The 25915-nt window shown below is 30.4% G+C and overlaps 1 pseudogene across 1 annotated transcript in view; it reads right to left on the reverse strand.

Annotated features, from left to right (window-relative positions):
- The window catches only part of LOC143246304 (wings apart-like protein homolog), a 67601-nt pseudogene that overhangs the window by 11305 nt on the left and 30381 nt on the right, over nt 1–25915 (reverse strand). The window contains exons 6-10 of the transcript XR_013025908.1: nt 24192–24303; nt 12856–13131; nt 11957–12068; nt 8410–8519; nt 1188–1264 (exon numbers count right to left, since the gene is read on the reverse strand). The product of XR_013025908.1 is annotated as a wings apart-like protein homolog (transcript). The remainder of the gene's footprint in view (nt 1–1187; nt 1265–8409; nt 8520–11956; nt 12069–12855; nt 13132–24191; nt 24304–25915) is intronic.

Raw genomic sequence — 25915 nt, forward strand, 5'->3', positions numbered from 1 at the left:
TATTTTATATTAAAAATAAAACACAATCAAAACTATCTGCTTTTTCTTCTGTATCACTTATTAACCAGTTATCTTATAAAATTAGTGATTGGAAACACTCATTCTCAATACTTGTTTCTGTACAAAATAATTAGCCTCTTTCCATAAAACAGTGTTGTTTAAAATTTTTTATTTGTCATTTCCACTTTAAACAATTATTATATTAACCCACATTTAACTAGAAAAGTATTTTCTTAACCCCTTATACACAGAATTATGCATCATAATTTCTCAAAACCAAGGTGTTTGTATTATTAAATGGTCAGAGCTACACAAACAGAAGCATAATGAATTAAACTCATAATAAACAGAGGATAAGGCTTGTCCTGTATAGTTTATACATCAAACCTATAATTTAAGATGCTTTCAGTATATTTTCTAATTTAAAGACACTGTTCACTTACATGACTGAAGGGTAGTGAATACAATATATGCATGTTACTTTTCCACATTAACCCTCCAGGCACAAATGCAATTATGACTCAGTGACTCATCAAAATAAGCTAAGTATTAGGTGATGCTATACAGCAATATCTCTGTTAGATTCATGAATCAATGCATGTTTAATTTATTCTGATAACAATAAAAATTCATATAAAAACATTACTCTGAACACAAAATTATACAAATGTACATTTTTTAATAAAACACATGAAACAGATTTCTGAATAATCATATTACACTAGATTAGTTAAGGTGAAATGGATTCATAACATACAAAAATATAACAAAATAGTTTGAAGTTTGTACAAAAAAAATATTAACTGTACTACTGAACAATACAGTGTACACCAGCATTAGGTACATTCAATTGCAAAAACAAATACTGTTTAAAATATTCCATTTAAAATAGATTTAACTTAATCATTACCTGGTAAGATATGTATTGTCTTAAGATTAAAAAAACAAATTAATAAATTAATAGGTATTTCTAGACATTTTGAAAACTAACAAGCAATTTATAACTGAAAGAATGCTAGCTTTTTGAAATAAATTTTCATATCTGTATGCAAATTTGTTCTAAATTGAAAGAATAATAAATTATTCAAAACTGACAAATGATTTTCAACAAACACAAAACCTATTTTACACCTAAAAATAATTGCAAGTATAAACAGCACATGAAATGATAAAGTTGCACAGCTTACCTAACACATGATGACACAAGGGCTGATTCCTTATAGTGAAGAAGATATGCCTGATTATCACCATTCATGTATGTTACCTAAGACAACACAAAAATACAGATACATGTTTACACACCTATATGCAAAAAATAAAGCTATTAGCAACACAAGCTAATAAAAACTGATATACACACATATATCAACAAAAAACAAAACAAACTTTTGAATGCTCCAGTGAAATTATCTATCAGTGGTGTATCTTTGTAGATTCTATAAATAAGAGAATATGTTAGATGGCATATGATACCACAAACATCTTACAAAATGTTTCAATAACATTTGTAAATGAGGTTTATAATACAGTTACTGGTACTATTTAATGGATAAACTAAAAATATAATGAGAAACACTAGAATAAACTATTCCTACACTGAAATTTTTTTTTTTTTTTATTTACTTCACTGGCACATAATTATTATTCAGTTTTGTCTGAAATCTGGAATTGGTTGATTAGTCACTGATCCAAAGAAACAGGGGCTATGTGTGCCAAACAGGTGAAAATACTAGAAGTTAATGACTAAAATGTAAAAAATAACTTAAAAGCTAAAAATTGCCCAAAAGTCAAGTAATATAATTAAATAGACTGAAAAAGCTAAAAGCATAGCCGGGCTGAACAGTGTCACCACTGCCAATGACCCTGTCCAACTACAGGTGTAAACCTCATGAAAAAACATGCCTAAAATGGTGCTGCTATTTGCATTCATAGTGACAGCATGAGCATCATGAAAGCCATGCATTGGTAGATCAGTCCCACAAAAAAGAAAACAATGCAAAGCCTTCTAAAGGCAACTTCCTCCTTACAATCCTTCTGTAAACCAGATGACAAAAAAACCAACAACAATAGGTTTGATCTGTAAAAGCTTGTTATGAATATGTTCACCCTAAGTTGACTGACCACAGGACTGTAAGCCCACACATAGGGCAGGCACAGCATCAGAGCAGCGCCAACAGGGTAATATAGAATCTGCAAATACCACAGTTAGTGTAATGCTTAGCTTCTATGTGATTCAAGGCAAGAGAAATGGCACACAACTCAGCATTTAAATAAAAACTGCAAATGGGACCCTGTGAGCAACCACTGAGCCACAGGAAAGCTCAAAGAGTCACCCTGTTTAGAACCATCTGAAAAATGTGAATAGAAAAATAGTTTGAAAGATGATTAGCAAAAAGAAAGTGGTATTTTCAACTGGAGGTATCGATCTTCTTCAAGATGACTCAAAGAAAAGTCATAGATGGGGTGGAAACAAGCCATGTAGAAATGGGATGGTCATAAGAATCACAAGCATCATCCAATGACAGACCCAATTCAGCAAGCTGTGCATGGATACAAAGACTAAATGGAGGAATGGTACATTGCCAATTACCAACAAGCAAAGCTCACAGGGGAAGAAAAATGCAACCTTATAGTACAGACTCAAGCTTTGTACTATACTGCAAATCAAATTGCAAATATCCAAGGTGAAAAGAGTTCATGGGACTCAATATACAGAATGTGGACTGGCACGGTGATGAAAGCTCCTGTACAGAGCTTAAGCCTCAGACTGTGCAAAAACTCCAACATTTTTAAGCCAGAGTCCATAGCTGAATCACAGACCATTGACACACTGTCCGGCTTTGATCACATGAGGGTACAATAGATTTTGAGCATGAAACATCTACCTGCACCCCAAGATGTGGAAGAAAGGATGTTCGGTGCTCTTATACACTTGAATATAAAAGTAAGCTTCCAGTCAAAGATAAATTCCAGGAACATAGTCTCAGCCACTACTATAAAACATCACCACTAAGACTGAGCTGTGGTTCAGGATGTAAACTCCACCAGGGGCAAAAATGTATGCAAATGGTCTTAGAAGGAAAAAATGTAACACTGTTTGCCATGGTCCACTCAAACAAGTGAGTGATAGCAGTCTGAAGGTGCACCTAAATAAATCACATTCTCATTGACCAACAGGAAATGTGAAAGTTGTCAACACAGAGGCTGTTTGCAATAGTGAAAGGGAGTTGTACTGTAATACCATTGACACTCAAGACACGGCCCTGACAGACAGGATCGGAACAGGATTGAACCCATACAGACTTGGGAACTCTGGTCATGTAAAAAGTTACAAATAAAAATGGGTAAATGGTCATGCAACCAACATGAATGTAGGTCATGCAAAATGCAAAACTTCCATATAGTGTCATAAACCTTCTCAAGATAGAAACAAGATACTCCCTCTGGAGGAATGCTTCCCTGATCAAGGTTTCATGACAGATTTGACAAAGTGACCTAATCATTTCTGAATTAAAAGCACTGTCTTCAAAAAACACACTGGGTGAGTAAAAGGAGGTTGTTAGATTCAAGGAACCAAACAAAATGTGCATTAACCATCCTCTCTTGAAACCTTACAGAGACAACTAGTCAAAGAATCTGAATAATAATTAGAATAAATCTTAGGATCTTTCCAAGACTTTGAGAAAAGACCAATACCTTGTGCCATGCCATGCACCTGGAAAAACATGCTCCTGCCAAATCAAATTAAAAACAACCAGAAGAAGAGCAAGAGAGGAAGGAGAGCGATGGTGCAGCATCTCACAGAAAACATCACCAGAGGTAACTGATGCACTGACAAAACAAATAAAGAGCAAATTTAAATTCCACAATTACAAATGGGTGATTATAATCATAGAGTTGATCTCCCCAAAAGGAAAGTGGTGATCTCTCAACTTGAGACTTGATAGCTAAGGAAGCAGAAAAGGTGAAAAAAAAATCACTTCCCAAGAGTATCAGCAACTTCCAAGCCATTGGAGAGTAATATGGAAAGGAGATAAAAGTATACTCCCAATGCAATGATCTTCCAAATCTTGTCCCAAATAACTTCAGAACTGATGGTATAAAAGATGTTGGTAATGAACTTAATTAGTCCAGGATTCCTTCTGGCTTTGACACCTGTTGCAAGGCAATGTGGCTGGAAAAAGTGGAATACCTACAAAAGATATCCTACATCCATTTTAGAACCTTCTGTGCCTGTTGGCTGGAAGGAAACCACCACGGATGAGTATATTGTGAGAAACGTGTCAAAGTTTTGGGAAAATAATGAACAGCTGCATGAAAAATACACAGTTGTTAATAGATGAAAAACTAATAACAGCAAGATCAAGTACTGAGAGAGCAGTGAAGGAGAGCCAATCAGGCTGCTACAACTTCTACCACTACAAAATATCCACAACACCCACTGAGAACATCTAACACTGGTACTTAGTTGACCTTAGTCCAACAGGATCAGTCAAATGACTATTGATGAGCCACTCCAAGACTAAACTAGGAACTAAACCCACCAATCAAGATGACATTCCTTAACCACAAGGATCCTCTCTTCCCCTTCACAGAACGTCATAAACAGCAAACACGTGGATGAATATTTAGATCCCAAAGGAAGTAAAATGAAGATAAAGAACTTTTTTGGGGAGGTCTTCTCACCATGTGCAGGAACCCATTTCAAGAAGCAAAACCTGAAGAATCTGGTTTGAAACCTCAGGTGATGGGAAAATTACAAATTCTTTAATATTTAAGTTCAACTTTATATTACATATTCAGCACAGAAAAACATTATTTATTTGTAATTCACATACAATTTCCTTTTTTTAATTAAAGGCCAAACATCTGGTATTCATATGGTTGTTATATGTTATGTTATATATCTACTCAATTTCTACTTCACTGGCTTTCTTAAACACATTCCTTTTCATACCTTACTTTGCTGATTTCAGAAGTCATAACTTCCAGTTACATATCATAAAAAAAACATTATAAAACCAATATAACTTTATCAGTGACCTTGGACCTACCTGTCAAAATGATACAAACTTCAAAAAAATAATTTTGCTAACAGTATTCTTGATGAAAATCAACTTACATCTTTTCAATAACTAATCATTTCTGTTATTTATGCATATTGTTTGAATTATACTTAACAAATAAATCTTTGAGTTATCAAATTCTTTCAAGAATGAAACAATCATTTACAAAAAATCACAGACCTGTGGTTTATTCCCAAGTCATCTAAACTACCCATTAATCCTCTCACTACAGGCTCAGCTGATTCAACAGAGTTTATAAACCCAAAGTGACTATATTATAACTTTTAATATGTTTGTGTATCTTACAACACTTGGCAAACTTTTAGTACATATTACAAGTCTTTTGTACACAAAAATTCAGATTTTTAATTAAGTACTTTTACTAAGAGCTTGTCCATGTTAGTGTTTATTACTCTGAGTGCAAAGTGATTTTCAAGTTAAGATTAAAAATACTTTTCTTCAAATGATAATTGTCAAATTTCATCTGTGCTACTTCCAAAACTCCCTACACAAATACATTTTTCCTTCAGTAAAACCTTACACATTTTTTTACCACAACACTATATGCATTCAGTCAATATGACCAGCCTCTTAATGACTATTAAAAAAAATCTAAATTGTCCTCTTTTCTATCTTGAACAACTGCAATGTGTAACAGGAAACTAAAAATCTTTGTCCTAAATAACTTAAAGCTCATAACAGTATACACTTAAACCTTGTGGTTTTATTGCCTTTTGACCCATGTTTAACTAACAATTCCACTAGACAAGTTATACATCACCCTGCAGGCATATAGCTCAAGTTACCCTATTAAAATATACAATGTACAAGCTGCTAGAATGCATACTTTATAAAGAATATTATTTATCCTAATCTACTCTAATAAGTTTCTAATTTTGCTTACTTTTACAATAATAAAGAATACACATGAAAAACAAGAAATAAAGTCCAATCCATGTCCTTGTTTTTTTGCTGCTGACTGTCAGCAAAAGTTAAACCTATTTTTTCTATACTAATAAATCATATTTACTACCAGTAAGTTAAACAATCACTTAATTACACAGTATACCTAAGAACTCAGTGAAATAAATGCAAAAAATGTCCTGTAGCTATCAAATTATTTGGCTTTCTACCAATGTAATAACAGTCTTTAAGCTTGTCCAATGAATGCCTTAGAAAAATGTTTAAAGTGGAAACAAAATAAACTTAATATAATGTGATTAGATAGATTAAAACTGTAGCTTTCTTTTCATTATAAGTAATATAATAAGAAACATCAGATAACTATGCCAAATTGAAAGAGAAGACGTTAGAGGTGGGTGTGGCAAGTGGGTATTATTTTTGAGATTATGGTTCCGTAACCAAGTAAGACTGAAGTCTGTAAAGTATACTTTGCTTTAGTAACACCTACATAACAATGAATAATTTACATTAAATTCCACACTTCTCAGAGGTGTAATAAACAAAGTAAAGATGAGGAAAGACCTACAAATTAAATGTCAAAATTCTCATACTAGGGAAGACTGGGGATTTGTTTAAACATTTCCTTATCAGATTTAAAACTTAAAACTTTTATAATATTAAAGTTTAATTAACTAGCCATATTTGGATGCCACATTTATTTGTAAACAATGATAATAAAGTAGTTTGATAATATTTGGAAAGTAACTCTCTAAAAGTCACAGCATGCAAACTTTGACCTATCTGCTGTAAAAGGGTTAAAATGCCATTGTTCACCTCTTTGACATCTACTTTGTCATTTTCATATAAAACTATGAATTCCTTTTTATGCTATTATATTAATTGTAGGTTGATGTAAATAGCTTATTGTCTGTTCTATCCCATGATAATTACATTTTTTAAAAATATTTTCAAAACTGAGTTTTATTAGCAGTTGTTTGGATGACACTTTAATACCATAAATAGCTGTACCATAAAATTGGTGTAAGAGAAAGAAAAACAAAATAATTTGAAAAACAAAATATAAATAGTTATATACTGAAGGGATAATTTCTTGACATATGCTTTTAAATGGGCAGAAACATTCTAAAAAAGAAAACTGAGAAGCATGTTGTTTACAAGATTCCTTGAAGCTGAATAGAAATATGTTTACATTTTTTTCATTTATATTTGTAAATTATGCTAATTAACTGTTATAAGTTGATAAAATATCAGTTTTTTACATATTTTAGCTAAAAATGGTTGAAATACAGTTATAATTATTATTGCATTTTACTTTTGAAATCTCACATAAATGTGATTTGACACCTGAAAGGTCATAACAGGGCTGAAAATATGTCTCTGATTATGGTTTTAAGACTAAAAAACAAAGTTGTACATATTCATTTTGGTACAAAGCATTTCTAATTTTATAACATTTTTACAAGTATACTAAATTGTATTTAAACCAAACTTTATGAAGCTTTGCAGTTATCAGACAAAAAAAAAAAACTGAAGATTTTTTCTAAATAGTACAGAAATTAAGCTTATAATTACAGCTAGTTCAGTGAAAAGTGTTAAACCTTTATCACTCAGTGTTTTGAAATATCAACATATTAAACATACTACCTGTTGAAAATTTCTAAAACATATTTAATTGAAAAAATAATGCATTATATTTCATTACTACTTAAAAAAATACAACTTTTTATTTTGGAAATGTAATCAGTTTATAGCATTTCAACCTACTGTTAACTATTCAACATATACAAGTTTTTTTTTAAAAACTGCAACTACCTATGAACTTAAAAAACTATAAATACTTCTAAAAAGGATGGAAGTTCAATCCTGCAAAATATATTTAATACAGTTGTACATTTTTATTTCACACCATGTTTCAAATATCAAATGGAATGATTAACAATTCTATTAGAACATCCATGTGCTTCTTTTCTTCTTGGCATTTTTACTCTATCTGGATGTCTATCATAACTGTTGCTTTTTATAAATCCCAAACAGCAGTTTATCATTAAATTGAAATGCAAATAAAGGACAAACTCTTTACATATTTGATAATGTGCTATCTTGACATGAAAAGTAAAATAAACTAATCCATTTCTTTATTACCCACCAACTCCTCACCTAACCACTCATTAAACTCAAATATTCACCACTATACTAAATATTTTTCCATCCAACTGCCTTTAATGAGTTGATTAAAAAAAAGAAATAAAAACAGTTATCATTGCTGTAATTATATATATGACTACAATAAAATAAGATAATTTTTATTAATAAATTTGCATAGGTAATTAATACAAGTTAATATCATAAATATGCAATGGCAAACATATCCATCAAGAATACACTAGAAAATTATCCAAAAAATACAAAAACTACTTACATTCTCTAAAACTCTAAGACATCTGTCAATTTTTCTTATCCTATCCAGCTGGATGTCTTCTGGATCTTCCATTGGATCTTCTGGACTAAAATATCCCACACAGGCTTTTACTATTAAAAAAAAAAAAATTTTGTTGAGCATGAAGTAATTTCCTTTACAAGACATGCAAATATTCAGCACTGTATAACAATGACAATTACATAAATCAAACCCAATTCTGTATGGATAGATGACAAAACCAACAAAAACAAACTATATACCAACTGTTATAAGGAACTAAAACATGTGTATATACACATAATTGGTAAATCAGCAAACACTTTAATGTTCTGTGAAACATATTTGTTTTTATCACTTTGTGTTAAACTTTAAAAATAAATGGTATTTAGTTAAGTAACAGCAACAGGAAGCATTAAAATATAACTAGAAAAATGTTTATAGTGAAAATTGAACAAGTTAATAATACATGGTGTTCAGAAAGTCACTGTGCACTTATATATTTATTAACAGGCATGTTTCAATACAGGAGGTAAATATGAATGATAATTATAAACAATGTTGAAAGTGACCCCAGTTGGCATCAATACAGGCTTGGATCCTTCTTTTGTTTCTAAACACCGCTATCAGTTGCTGGCTTGAAATATGACAACATATGATTACAAAACTGCACAGTGACTTTCCAAACACCCTGTATTTAATCTTTGATATTAGTAGTTTGTAGGTGTACAACATGTTAAAAAATTTTCAATATGCAAATTAGCAAGTCACATGAAATCCACAGCTGATAAAAACTCACAATGGCAAGGCATGAATCAAAATTGACATTTTTTAGCATTTATTTTAGGTAAAGTGGTATGCTGAAAATGGATAACTTTAGGAATAGTATGAATAAAAACCTTTTGGACACAACATATTTATCCAAAGATCATAATGAAGTGTTCCAATTCAAGGTTTAGAAATTTTGAGACAGTGATATCCATTGTACTTAATGGTACTGGAAAGTAAATTAATATGAATCAACTTAGGTCACCAGGGACATTCCAAAAGACATACAACAGGTAGTTTTTCCAGCCATGGTACACAAAGTGCATCTTTTAACAGGTGAGAATCTAAGAAAATAAAGATCAGTGGCAAAAGCCATTCAAGTGGACCAGGCAACAATACACAAAACAATAAAAAAAATACTTCATTTGGAAAAGTGATATATGTTGCATATTTCAAGTAGCTAGAGAAAAAAACAAGTATTCATGTTATTCAACACAAAACTTACTGTTCAAGTCACCAGATGCAAGACCAACATATTTCTATGTAATAAGATTGTTGAAATTGTAACTGAGAAACTATAATTTTCATATACATATACACAGATTATGGTATGCAGCAAGCAGGAGGGGCGAGCTTTGGACATGACAGTCCCATGAAAGAGACTTCTGCAATGGGAACTATGCCGCAAGGCTATTGTTAAGATGTTAGTTGTCAGATATAAAGCAACTAGGTGTAGTTAGATAAATGCAACTTTTTCAATGCAAGTTTGATGGGAATGTTAAATTTATTTTTGGAAGCATCAATTTATCCCACATTTGTTTATGCTACTACGTATGAATTCATATGGTGTGCAGATCAACTGTTGTATGTTGGCACTTCTAGCACTGCTGGGTCATGTTACTAGAAACTTAAAAGTTTTTCTTGTTGTTTGAATTGAGTATTATTGTATCATAGTATCTTTCAGTGCAGATCAATGTAGGCCACTGTCAGTCTATAATTACATGTACAAAATGTAGTTTGAAGAAGTACAACAAAATTAGTTATATAGATAGTTGGAACTAAACTGTATGATTGTGAGTTTATCCATGAAGAGATATAGTTTGTTTGTTTTTAAAGTAAAATTATCACAAGAGAAATTAGAACAATTTGTTCTAAAGCAACTGACCAACCTGTGTGAAATTTGGCACACAAAAAGAGAATTATTTAAAGTTCTGAATACAACTGTGATAATCAACAAAAATTCATATATACATTTTACTTGTTTTAATATATTGTTTTAAAACAAGTGGATTATGTGCTGTTTGTTTATTGTTAAAATTTATCACTAACAAGTTACAGACATCTATCACAAAGAAACTGGCCCCCACATACATAAAAATCTGAGGTATCTTTGAGTGGGCTGTAATGACATGATGAGATTTCAACATAATGTTAATATAATGTACTTAACTCCTGTAATTCTAAATGACACAGATCACAGTAATCACTAGTGTGAGGTAATTTACTTAAACTGAAAATTAATGAAAGATGAACAAAACATCCTTAACTCTCTTGCTATGAACATCCTTTCACACACATCATGAGGTTTTACTGAGCTACATTCAATATTTGATTAAAGCACTTTAGTATCATGGTACATGAATATACTTAAGTGTAGTAGTACCATTAGTATAAAAAAGTAAAGTTAATTGACACTCAACAGTGACAACAATGAAAAAAAAAGTAAGTACATTTCTTGTTTTTCATGTGTGTTCTCTACTTTTATTATAAAAATAACAATTGTACAAATTATAATATTTTTTAGGTTAAATAAGGTAAGGTGAAGTAAAATAAGCAATAATAACATACAATTTACATAAGATATGCTTGTAAGTAACTTGAGTAAGGTGTATGCTACATAAATCGAGAGAGTAACATGAGATACCTGTTCGCCAAGTTACTTACAACTTGTGGTGGGAATATTAGTTAGACATGGTTTGAAGGGTAATAAAACAGAAGTAGAAAGAGATGTATATTGTTACAAGTTTAAAGTTATGTAGAATAAACAAATGTAGTTTCAAGTTATAATGTAAAATAATTCTAGAAGGGTAAAAGGAGTAAACTAGATTTATTTAATATTTTTATGGTGGTTAACAAGGTCAGTTAAAGTGACCAAACTGAGTCAGAGAAGAGAAAAAAGAAGATAAAATATAAAGTTTTTCTTCAAAAAATTTTTGAAGTTTATTTAAGAGATTTTATGAAAATGAAAATTTACTTTTTCAAGTAAAGAAATGTATTTTTAATCTTAACATGAAAATCACTTTGCACTTTGGGCAGTCAATACTCTGATGCAATATATTTATGGAAATTTTTTTAGTGAAAATATTTCATGAAAATTCTGATTTTTTTGTCTATAAAAGACTTAAGGATTACTGAAAGGCTTGCAAAATTTCATTAAGATACACAAAACATATTAAAGTTATAACATGGAAACTATAATGGTCAATTTGGGGTCAAGATTTAAGTCACATCGATTGAGACCAATGTAAATGAGTTAATCAAATTATACATTAGATAAGAAATCGGATATTACCATATGGTTATCTATACATACAATACTATATTTGTTGTTGTTTGTTTGTGTGAGTGTGTTCACGAAAATACAATAATTTTCTGAAACTCATTAAACACAATCTTAAAAAAATAATACAAACAACAGAGTCTGTTATATTTCTATACAAGTTACCACTCATAGGACTCAGAACTTTTAATGCAAGACTTAATTTACTTCAACACTGTATACCTGTATCCACTAAATGATCCAAACCACCAAGTGATCTCATTTCCTCCTTAAACCATTCACCTGCTTTTCGAGAGGTCAAACTCAAAAGCGTTTCCATTGCCAAATTTCCTGTCTGTAGAAATTTAACAAGAATGTATTTATCATACAGTATCACAGTATCCTAATATTGTAGTTATACATTAAAAGTCTTTCAGTTGTAACACTTAAATATCCACTTTAATTAAATACACTGGGTTGAAAGTATCAAAGTTTAATGAATATCACACTGTTGTTTAATTTTATTCAAATTATATCTGCAGGTTATTTTAATTCAAATATAAAAATGCTGAAAACCTGATATACAATCTTCATGTTCCTTATTTTTTGCTTTTTTTATATCTAAAATATGTATTTCACAGAATAATGAAACTGAAATTACAAAGTAGTAATCAACTATTATTTTACAATTTTTCACAAGATAATCTACTTGTTTTGAAATTAAATTCAAAATACATCTTCAATAGTGTCTTATTTCTCTCAATAATTAAGTTACATTTCGTCAGTGTATTGCAATCAACACACCAATTTGATATTAAAAAGTTTCTTCTTTCTCTTTAATACAATACCCAGAGATTTCTTTCTTTATCCATTTCTTGGTACTTAATGTATAATGCTTATTAATATTAGTTTGAATTACTTTTGCATAATGTATATTTGGTTGTGTTTAATATTAAGTCTCTTAAGCAATTTAAACTTTGTTTGGTATATGATTGGATAACTAGATTAAATAGCTGCATATAATAGATAAAGGAACACAGTGTCGTAGAATTATTCTTTTGAATATATATTATTTACATAACATTTTTGCAACACATACTACAGAACCCTAAGGATTTTATATACTGATAAAAAGATCTTACATTTATTTTGTCTAAATTGAGATGTCTTGCATGCCCTTTTTGTTTCATTTGCTCACAAAGCTGTCTGACCTTCTCACGGTTTTTAGAGACCTGAACTCTGCCAATAAGAACATCCCCATCTTCTGAAGAACTTTGTGATAGCATTTCTGGGTCAATTTCTTCAGGATCTGTCTCCAAAAGTTGCAGCATCAGTGAGAGTGATCCAGCATCAAGGTCCATTGTCAATCGATCTTGACTGAGAATAAACAGCAGAGTGGCTGTGCACAATGCTAGGTTCTTTAACAGAACAAATAAAACATTATGCATTAGAAAGGAAAAGCTTCCTTCTACAAGATTTTCTTAGAACATTCACTTTTTATCTCATACAACATACAGTATGTACAATAACAGTCATTTCTACAACAGTTTATTCTCTTGGAACAAAAAATGTTTCTGAACAGTTTAAAGCACTCAAATTTGATACTGAGTGAAAAAAATACGATATTGTCTATAAATAAATTTTATCAGGAACAAAAAAGACAACACATACATAATATTCTTATGTGGTTAAAGTCTTTTACTCAAGAAATAATCTAATTTGACATAGCAAATTTCATGATTATTTGTCAATAAATCAATCATCATACAGACAACCTATCATCACTAGAAAGTTAACTTTTCTTACACTGCAAATGTATTTACAATAGGTATTTACCTCTAATCACACAAAACTATCTCAACCTTCTTCTGCTCTCTAAGAACTTCTAAGAATTTTTTTGCAATCAGCATGTCAGTCTATATACCCCATCAAGTCTGTAACATTTCTGAACACGTGTGTGTCACGTAGCTACTATCCATCAATAGTATTACACTATATTGACACAGCTAACTCCCTCTGCTATTTTTGTTCAATCCTCACTTTCTCCACTGGCTCATCATTGTTTATATGTTTTCCCATGGTTACCATTTACAAAAATGCTTCTTTGCCATTTCAAATTGTTTTTAACACTTATTTTATTGTGTTTGCATTTACTTGGTCAAAATTTTTTTTTTTTTTTGCATTTATTTCTTGTTACTGAATTATAAGAGCTTGGCATGAATTTGCAATAAATGTATCAACTACAGAAATCCCTGTTACAGTCAAAAACACTACTTCTACAACTTCCCAGGAATTGGGTTCAACTACCTGCAAAGGAGGTTCAGGCTTTAATCTGTTTGGCCAGAAATTTCTTCTTTTTAATGTTACTACCAATAATATAAATTCATTGCTCTATCTGAATATTTTTTTCACAAATATTATTTTAGCAATACTTAGAGGGCAGAGGAAGACTGAGATAGTTTTGTTTGAAAGAAGAAGAATACGGTAAATACAACACAAGAGAAAGAATAGAAGATTAATTAATTATATTTTTAATTAAAATCATATCCACAAACAAAATACTTCAAAATGATTTTAGTTGATAATTTAATTATTATAAAAATCCAATCACAATCTGAGTCAATAGAGAGAGGTTTGTCGTTTCACATAAATACAAGGTTATCAGAAATTTTAAATACCTAAGAAAATACAACTGTGCAGTTTTCAAATTTTTGTAGCCCAATTCAAACACCAAGTTTGTGACTGTGGTGCAGTATAATTATAGAAGCCAGTACAGGAAAGAAGTAAGGGTGTATGCTAAGTACACCATATATTATTGCACACATACAACAAACATCATGAAGCTAAAGACAAGGATAACAGATGCCACTGTGGATTACTGAAATCAAACATTGGTAAAATTTTCTGAGAGCTCCTAATGAATGGTGAACACAAAGAAATTTGTTGAAATGTCTATAAAAATTGTGTGAATTGTTCTACACAATATTGAAAACTGCATGGCTGTATTTTCTTAGTCAATTACTTATTCAATTTTGAAATAGGAAAAATAACTTTGGACTACTATGTATAATGATATTAAAGTATTTCAGACTATTTCTTAGCATACAGTTTAAGTCTGGTTTAACTGATTTAAATTAAAGAACTTTACCTCACATTTTGTCATATGAATTACACAAGCCATTTATTAAAGTTATTTTTTTTTAAATATAAAAAAATAAACAGAAAACAAGAACATGAGTAAACAATACTGTCATGACCAGAATTATGAATATAACAGCAAAATCACGATATATATCAATATGATTGACAAAAAAGTTTTAGAAAAATAAAAGTAACAGAGAAATAAGTAGAAACAAAACAGAAGTTTACACTGTGCTTGGTACATAATTATAAAAATTATGGTTAACTTTCATTAAATAAAACATCATTAAAACCATCCCTCCTCTTACATATGATAAAGTTCAATGGATGTTACACAGTTTATTCCCTATTAGGATTTTATTACAGAAATAACTTTTTCAACTAAAATCCCAACTGTCACAATTTGCAAAACTAAGATTTTAATTATTTAATATGTATGTACGTACACATTTGCATGTGTGCTATTGTGTGGTGGACACACATCACATTTATCAACTTCACATGAAAATAGCCATACTTCAACAATATGCTCATGAAATTAAAATTACCATAAATTCAAGCAATATCTTTCATAGAAAAATCTAATTTGGCCTATTAATTCTAAAAGCTATAATGGTAATAGAATAAATTACACAAGTGTGATCAAATTCTGTAAGCTAAAATGTTTTTAAAGCAAAAATATAGAACAATAATACTATTGTAGACTTTTCTGTGACAGCATTTCTTCTGATGTAATTAAATTGCAAAATGTAACAAAAATTACTTAGAACCATTATTTGTTTCAAAAAAGACCAAGACTTCATCCCATCCAAAATTACAGTACTTCAAAATATATAAGGACATCAAGAAGTTTCAAAAATGACAAAACAAACACACCTACATAAGTTACAACAAATGCTGAATAAACTATTTTAAGACTTGAACAATATATTATGAATAATAATTAAGACAGATGAATGTATATCACCATATCTGACATCCATGTTATTCAGGTACAATACTATCTGACAGGAAGTTAAAAAGTATTTGCAAATCTTAAGTTTTTGAAATGTTAATCTTAGAACTAAAATAAAACTTGAATAGAAGAGAAATAAAAATAACACAATAAAACTTTATTCACAACAGGGTGTGTATTTACATTTTGACTTATGGCTAAATTCTAACTCACTGAGTGACTTCTGGACAGTAGGGTGGAGAAAGACTTAAAAAATCTCCACACAGGACAAAAATGGAGCAAGAATAATGGAAACACTATACTTTCAAGTCAATTCAGAATCCAATTACAGTATCCCACAACACTTAACTATCAAAATCAATAATCATTCTATTTAAACACATTAAAGGGAAATAAATTGATATTCCTGTAAAGTCTGCCTTTTACACCCATTTTCCTCACCATTTTCAAAGTTATTTTCAATACTTTACCCATAAAAAAACAACAAAACAAAACCATCACTGATTACTAAGATTGTTACCCATTAGTAACACTACATCAACAACACATCCACTGTGCACTGGGCTTGTCCTACAGATCAAAACGGTAGTTCAAGAATCATAAACTAATGTGTCAAACAATTTAGAAGATCCACAGATTGAATGAGAAATCAAGTTTGAAATGTTCAAGGTATCTAATGAAAGAAAGTCAGGAGTTCAATCAGTAATGAGTCCAGTAACAAGATGAGTACAGGTACATGCAAGCACCTTTCTCGTTAGATGCTGTCTCAACACCTCTATATACACAAACCAGCACACTTTTTAGGGTTAGTGTCTGAGACCTCTTATACTTCCACATGTGGCCAGCTTCCATTCCATCATAAAGGCAATGCCACTCAACAGTGTCTGCTTGCCTTAGCAGAGCATATATCTACTTGGGAAGGAAGGTGGTTGAAAAAATACTGTAAATTGGACTCCTTCCATATAACTAAAAGTTTATCCTATCTCGGGGATTCATGCAGTGCTCATTGTTCTTAATCAACTTGTTTCCTAACACAAATATAATCCAAACAAATATGTAAAATAATGCTTGATTTCCTAAATTAATTCATAACATTACTAATCAATGAATTATGTAAAACAATTACTTTGTTCAAAATTATCATTGGAATAAGATGTTCTATATCAAAATTACTAAAAAATAATAGTTACATTTTGTTTCATTTTAAATGAACAAGTAAAAATGATTTCATCTTGAAAGACTAAGTCACATAAACTATAAATATCCAAACAATTCCAAATGCAAGATATTGCTTCACCAGCATCAGTGAAAACAATGGTGCAGTATATACGTCAAAGAAACTGTCTCTCAGTGAGAAACCACATGACTGTGAATATTCTAGTCTGGGAACAAACCAAACTTAACAAAGAAGCTGCTTTCATGACAGATGCAATATGGTACCTCATGGGTTTGCTCATCAGCTTCACATTAAACTTTTAAGTATTTCATTTCAATCATAAGAAAACATGCTTGGGATGACTTTCCATTTTTCATCTCCTTAAATTTTTACATGACTGCTAAGTTCTTGTGAGTCTCTTGCTTTCTTTCTATGGATCATTTGGTTCTCCACAGGATGAATCTATAACAACTCACTAACAACTATGTCCCAATTATCAAGTTGCTCCTCCTCCTTTAAGTGCTCCAGAACATGAAGTTCTACACTATCTAAACGCAATATCAAACTTCAAATGCCTCTCCTTAAGACCATGCTTTCCAACTAGAATATGACTTGAAATAGTCCAAATCATTTTTCATCATCCATTTAAACACTGGAGTGTTCACAATTGCTTTACATTACTGTCCTAATTACATGAAGATGATGATACACACAAGTACCTTTCTTCAAAGGTGTTCAGTTGACATGTTATCAACCATCAGGGGATGCCCTTAAATTTCTTCTAAAATAGAGGCAACATCATTGAATTTCACCAGAGCTAGTGAATTGCTGCAAGACACTGATTATTTCATCTGTTAGAAAAACAGCACTTTGCAGTCAACATCTGTCTCTCATGTTTTATCACCATCCTTACTCACAAAGAACTCAAAACTTGTGCTGTATAATACAAAAGCTAGTTAGAAAGAAGAAACTGCACAGATTATTCCAATAATGAATGTTAACTTCTTATCACAAAAAGACACCCACTTAAAGCAAAACTACACTCTATCCAGGTTTCAGGATGTTTAGGCTGCCCAATGCAATTACAAAAATATTTCTGCTGCTCTGTACTCTTTTATATATGAAGTAACCAACAGAGGTTACATAACAGCAACCATATTTTCCACTGCTGCCTAAGAATTCAGATAATACTGTCACAACCACTGCTGGCAAAAGCATTTGGTCTAAGTTTAATGTATTCTCTGATTATTTATTCACATCAACTGTATTTTCTATCCTTCATATTCATAATATCTTACCAACTTAATGTTTCATGTAAATCAAACAGAAAACATGCAGTTTCAAAATACACTCTGCAATAACATATCCTTTGGTGCAGCATAAACGTAACATGATAACCAGTGTACTATTGTTCACTGATACCAAACAGATATATGTATCTACAAAATGCAGACACTGGGAATTACCATGCAGCTAATAAAAATGACCTTCAGCAGCAGAAGAAATACAAGTAGCACAAGTTAATACAACAGTGTGTGTAGTTTAAGTTTCACTTACCGACTAGCTTATAATTCACTTAATGACTTAGCTGCTGCAGTAAAGGGGATTTCAATAGCATTACTCCACAGTACAAGAACAATCTATACTAATAAAAGTGAAATATTTGTTTATCCACAAATTACTGCATGACCTTTGAGCCAATCTTGACAGAATGATACACTGGAGCAAGGAACTTGCCATAGGGTGAATATTACCTGGCCCTGCCCACAGCAAAAATGTATTTTATTAGTTAATGACTCCAGTCTTGGAAAAAATATCAATTTTATTTAAAAATTTGGAGTTTTTTAGTTAAAAATGTCAAACATTCACATTTTTGTCATGAAAAACAGCAACCAAAACACACAGTCAGATTCTCAAAGGGCCAGGTTTATGTCTAAAAACCCCTTACTTTTTACATGTTCAATTCTAAGTTAGGAGTTCAAGAGTAGAATCACTTTTTTTTTTTTGGGGGGCTACAGGAAAAAAGGAGAGCATCTAAAGTGGTCTATCAAATAGCATTCAAAGTATCAACAAACAATGAGGCTGTAGAAAGGGGTTAGTAAATGTAATAAAGTAATTGTATCTATTTCTGTAATGTAAAATAAATAGTTGCGAGTTAAGCATGAAATATATTACGTACATAAATGCAATTTTTTTATTCATTTTATTAGTTTAAGCTCTACATTCAATCCACATAATCCCAAATGTAGGATAGAAGACTCAGCTTATGAAATACTATAATCTGAAATCAGATCAGGATTTTAGTACAGTATCACACAATTCTCGTATCACCTACATCAACAATTATTCCATATAAACATATACTAAAGAAATAAACATCCAAACCATACCTATTTGCACGTTCCTGAACTACTACTTGAAACAAGTATTATGTTATCAAGAAATTAATGTCGCATTTTAAACACTTTCATCAACCACCTCCCTTACACTACTTATAATAGTTAGTGTATCCTTTATAATGTTTAGTATACTACTGATGACTCAGTGATGGCAATGACGAGACATACATTTGGCATGTAATGCTGTCTGAACACAAGCAGGGAAACAATGCCTCTGCAGCCACAAATATAAAAGTAGTTTATGGAAGTGTTCTGAACATTTCTAAATGTTAATCATAGTTCAGTAAATTTCATTCGTGTGACTTTAGCCCTAAAAACTGTGATGGCAGGAGCCAACATGTTGAAACTGATACTGATGCTCTGAAGATGCTTGATAAATCTTACCCAAAGCAAGACATTCATGAAATGGTCCTGAAATTGCATATCTCTCACAAAACAATACATAAACATCTAAGGAATATGGAAAAACACCAGAAAGAAGTTGTTTGGGTGCCTCACAAACTCTTTGATGATCACTGTTTCCAACATTTGAACATTGTTTCATCTCTTCTAGTACTTAATGCATGTGAACCACTTTTGGACAGAACTGTCACTGGTAATGAGAAATGGGTTCTCTATGCCAGTATGAAATGCCATAAACAGTGGCCTAAACAAAAACTACTTCTGATCTCAAAACCTGGATTCCATCCACAAAAAGTGATGTTTGCATTTGGTGAAACATCAAAGGAGTAATTCATTCCAAACTCTCCAATCCATAGTGAACTGTCAATGTAGACCTATAGTCAGCACAATTGGAATAAAATCAAGTCCTTCATCAAAAATGTCCTTCATTCATCAATTAGAAAGGTGTTTTCTTAACCACAACAAAAGATGCAGCAAAAGATTGTGGAATTTGGGTGAAAGTTCTCCCCCACCCACCATATTCTTCAGATAAGGCACCATCGGATGACCATTTTTTCTCTTCACTATACCATCTTAATGGAAAAATATATGCAAATGTGTGAAGTGTTAAAGAGGACATGTTTCTGCTTCAAAATCAAGTGATTTCTTCAATCAGGGCATTAACAATCTGATGTAAGATGTAAAAGCATCAAAGATAAAACTGACAACTATTTCATTTAATAAATATTTTGTTTTAATGTACGAGTTGGTTTTTCATCTAAAAAAAGCAACATTAACTTAATGACGACCTAATATAACTACAGGGGCAGAACATTTTCACAAACATTTAGAAAAAAATTACAGGATTATACTTTATAATATTTATAGAAGGGTAAAGTATTAGTACTTCCACAATATCTAAAACTGAAATAATTACATAGCTAACTGCACAAAAATAGGATGGTTGTAAATAGAAATTTAAAAATAAATTTAGATGCTACTCCAAGTATACTTGCACTAGACATCTTTAATTTTGAAGTGAAAGCAGCCAGTCAACTAGTTACTCTCCACCAACTCTGAAGCTACTCTTATCAGACTAAATAATGGGATTTTAACATCACTCTTACAACCTAACCATAGTGGTAACAGGAAGCAAACCATGAAAGTTCATAAACATAGTCTGGTATGTTTGACACTTGACTGTTCTTTGCCACTGATTATGAAGCTGAAATTTCTGATGTATTAAATGAGTCTTATTAGGAAAAAAAGTAATTTCAGCCTTGAAATTATATGCATACATACTGTAAAAGGAGAAATCAAGTGAAATCTGATAAAATCAAGCTATAATCAATAAACAAGCTGACTGTCACTCTTATAGTGCAACCAAGAGCTTAATGTGTGAGGAATATTTAGTTGCATTAAAGATTCACACCTGGAAAACTTCTGAAATTCATAGCTCTTTCATGAGATAAACCCAGAAACTTAAAGTACCAAACATTGAAATGAATAGCATAATTTTAATAACAGTTTAAGTAAGCACTGTTGCCTTTATTTCAAATCTGGCAAAGAAGATTGGTGACTTTCTGTGAACTCATAGATTGTTTTAATATTGATATAGGCAGAAACCAAACCCTACACACTAGAGGTATGATAAACAAAAAAATCTAATCACTGACAAAACTTTCATCCTTTATCATGGCTAAGACTTGTTCTTGTTATTAACAAAATTACTAGCAAATATAATTTCCTAGAACATACTAGACACTAGTCAAAAGTATAAATGACATCAACCAATGGGATCAACAACCTTTTTATATTCATCTAGAACCCAAAAACCTTTAACTTAACTAAAATATGAAATGAATAAAACAAATAATTTCAAATTTTGAATACTTTGCAGTTCATTTTCCATTATATATATATATTTTTTTAAATACTTTTCTGTAACCTTAGCCATAGCACTATGGAGTCAAATTAGAAAATATTCACAGGTATGTTATTTGTTTAAGTTTGGCCACAAGGAAACTATATTATGACTTTTATCTCTATATTACACAACTGTGCACTCTAGCTTTATCTTTACCAAAACAACTAATGATTAATAACTCTATTATGTATACCAGAATAAAATGTATATCAAAACAACAAATGGTTAGTGTTCTTACAATATGCAAGAAATAACTGATATTGAATTTTACCAAGTTATAAGTTTGTACTCAGACTTTAAGATAATTTCATAAACTGAAAAAAAGCATATTTTGCAAGTTTAGTATACTGATTTTAGCTCAACTTAAATCAGTTAAGTAAATTGGATCAACTGAAATGTTTTTTTGGTTATGCTAAAGAAAAAAATGTACAAATTAAAGAGTTAATTTATTTTAGCTAATATATAATGCATCTTTTCAAAAAGATTTATTAAAATTCATACTGCAGTTAAAATAAAGTTATGACAATTAACAAGTGGTTTTATAAATTATTCTTTCTCATTTAAGCTTGTCTATTCATACATCTAAACATTTTTATATGATATGTGCTATTAATAATTTATCTAGATCTATACTTGTTACAATTATTATTAACACTACATTTTATTTATTTTCAACTACACTAGAAATTAATTACATGGGTTGTAAACATTACGCATATAGTGTTCACTGAAAATAATAGGAATGGCCAGCTGGCATTTAGCAAACTATATACAGCTTTTTGGTGCTCATATTGTTTATAATACTATCGTAGCATGATACAACATATTCCAATAACCATTTCAGTCTTGAACAGCTGAACTACAATAAATAACAGTAAAATATCAGTGAGAATACTATCTTATTACTCTCTCTGAAAGTTGTATTCGTTTTTCTGACTTTATACTTTTACATGACATGCAGTAAATCTACTTGTTTTCAAATGGACTACTAACCTTCAATGAATGCATAAATAAACAACATGGAAGACTTTTGACTTTAAACCTTAAAGTTATCTTAACATTTATCCAAAATTCAAGAACTAAAAAGAATAACCACACTTACTTAATGTTGAAGATAAAAGTTTAGAACTATGAGTTCCATAAAAAAAATGAAATTTTGAATTGTATATGAAATATTAGTAAATACATTATGAACCATTCAGATAAACATTGAAGAAATCTACCATGGGTAGATTTAAGTTAATTTTTCAGTACATTCTACTTAAACATTTAAAAAAAATAGACATATACAGTAAACGTCTCCAATTTAAGCAAATAAAATCCAACTAATTACGTTTACAAATAGTACTACTAGCAAAAAGTAAGCACTGCCACAAATGTCTTAACTGATACACTGAAATTCAGTATAAGTATGCTTGTTCTACTAAAAGGCAAAATTATTTAAAAACATAAAAAAAGGAAAGGAAATCATTTTTTAAACAAATGTAAAATTTCCTCACAAATAAATGCACACATTGTAGTTCTTGAAATCAGTGATCATTTACAGAGGAGCTACTAAGAAAATAATGCTATTTTTATGCAAAACAACAAGAAAAATATTTTGTTTTAGTTTCTTAATTTTTCCTGAAAATAAATGGGAAGTTTTCAATTGAAAATAAACTGCTGACAAATAACTAGGATATTTAATGATACAATACACTCACATAACATAATTTGAAATTTAAGTTAGGATTAAACTAAGCAGGATTTCTGTAAAAACCAAGGAAGACATCAAATTTATAAAAGTTCCTCTGACAGTTTCAAATGCATGGGTGTATCTATGTATATATTTTTGAGTGATGGTAGTTATGTAAAGCACTGATCTTTATCAAGTACAAACTGTTCACTAAATGTATTGATAATTCTCTAGCTGGGAGATTTTACACTCTAATTAACTAAAAACTCCTTTTAATTAAAATGTGGTTCAGAGAGAACTAACACAAAATCAATTTTATGTTATTTGAAGAATGAGAGATACCAACAATTAAAAACAAAAACATTAAGACTGTGTAAATACATCTTGCTAACATTAAATAATTTCATCTTTCCTTGTCATAGAAGTTAAATATTGTACAAGTAGAGTATTTAACATGTACATAAACCTGATACAATTTTTTATTTTACCTTTACAAGGATGCTTGTAACCCACTCATATATTAAGCATGTCTTTATGTAGAAGAACATATTCAGGACATACTAAGAAATACGTTATCCTTATTAAAGTTTTTAGAGTGGCATTTTATTTGTCATGGCCATTACATCTTAATTTCAAGGACTTAAATATAGATGTTGGAAACCACAGAAAAGTATTAAGTTGTAAATTACCATATTCCTGAAAACAACAAATGTTGTGACAAAACATACTCACCAATATCTCCCCTTTTGTTTTAATAATACTTTTATAACAAACAAATACTAAATTTCCATGTACAGATTATTTCTCTCTCTCTCATTTTTTTTTAAACTTAGGTTATGCTTACTGGGTCTGAAGGAGCATCCATTAAGGCACTGAAAATTTTGGGAGCAGTTCCATGGGCACGTACATGAATACGAAATGACGGAACCATGCATTTGGTAGCTAGGCTGAGAACACTGGAATTCAAATATAACATGTAAGATAGTTGTTCGTTTTATAATTTACATATAAAAATAACACACCATTTATTCTGTATGAAATAAGAGTATCCAGATAAATCTCACAAAATGTTTGTTTAAAGTTCTTCACATAACAGATATTACATAGACACCAATTAGTATGAGGTGTAATGCCCAAATACATATACAAATACAAAAAAAAAACAACATTAAAAACACACCTTAAAAGAGTTAATGGACTTCAAACATTTGACTAAGATGGTTTACAGATGACATTTCTATTAGCTAGTGTAGGTCTTCATAGGAATTTGATATGTTATTAAGTCTTTGATCAGGGGTTACATTCCTCTACTTAAAATTTTTCTTAAAGATATATCACTTAAAACTGTGTTATTTAAATAAATCAGTTATACATCAAGTTTGGGATTAACACCAATTGTGCATCCTTATTGATTAGACAAGTTAAGACAAGAGCCTGAAACAAAATATGTAATTAATTCAATTTAACAGTTAATACAAAACATGAGAGTTATAAATGGTATATTTTTTTCTGTATAAAAGTTTTTTTTTATATTTATGTTAAGCACAAAAATACATAAGGGATTATCTGTGTTGTACATATAACAGGAATCAAATCCCAAATTATAACATCACACTTTTCCAACTTAATCCAGTTTATACCATAAAAGGTACTGTCAAGCTGTTTGCTAACATGAACAATGTCTTAGCCACTATCAGGTATGCTTATACCAACTGCCTTGAAATGCCCTGGTACTAGGCAAGAGTCCTCCATCAGTAATGGATACAGGAAATATGGTATGACTTTCACTCAACAGTTATTAGCAACTATAATTTTTTGGATAACTAGTTTTTATTCTATTTATGTTTTACGATCAAATGAAATACCATAGGATGTCAACAATTTGAGAGCAAATAAACTAATTTCACATCACTCATTCCTCAAACAATGTTTTAATATCTTAAACACAGGCTTTTGAACTATGATCAATCAAACAAAAGCTTTTCAAAACAGAAAAGCAGTGATTCATTAACAATAATTATCTTCTGATACAAATATTATGGATTTTTTTGTCTCTAACTTATAAAGCATTTGGTAACTTCTTACACTATCAGTTTCTGAAAAAATTGTACACTCCAGTACAAAAAACAAAAAAAAATTACATGAGATTAACAATTACCATTATATATTAAAAGTTTGCTTTTCGTGAAAGACAAAAGTATATTATTTTTATTCAATATTCTATGCTGTACTTAGTTTGATATGTACACCAAAATTATTTAAATTTATACCATAAAAATAGCAAGTTGTCCTGTTAATGAAGAAAACTTTCTCTGAATTGTAAACAAGTTTATTTTACATATAGTAAACAAAACATAAAAAGAGAAATGAAACTATTACATGGCCTTCTGACCTAATACAGCAGAAGCAGATGAAGTTCTAATGTACTACAGATATTTCTTATTATTGGCTGAAGCTCTTCTTGTAACTAATATAGAACAAAACAGAATATTTAATTTTTTAGATTTATACTTACATAAAACAATTTTTAGATTCTAGGTCTCATTTAGCAACTTCAAGAAATTATCC

Source organism: Tachypleus tridentatus, chromosome 3 (genome assembly GCF_004210375.1).
Source record: "Tachypleus tridentatus isolate NWPU-2018 chromosome 3, ASM421037v1, whole genome shotgun sequence".
Taxonomy (NCBI): domain Eukaryota; kingdom Metazoa; phylum Arthropoda; class Merostomata; order Xiphosura; family Limulidae; genus Tachypleus; species Tachypleus tridentatus.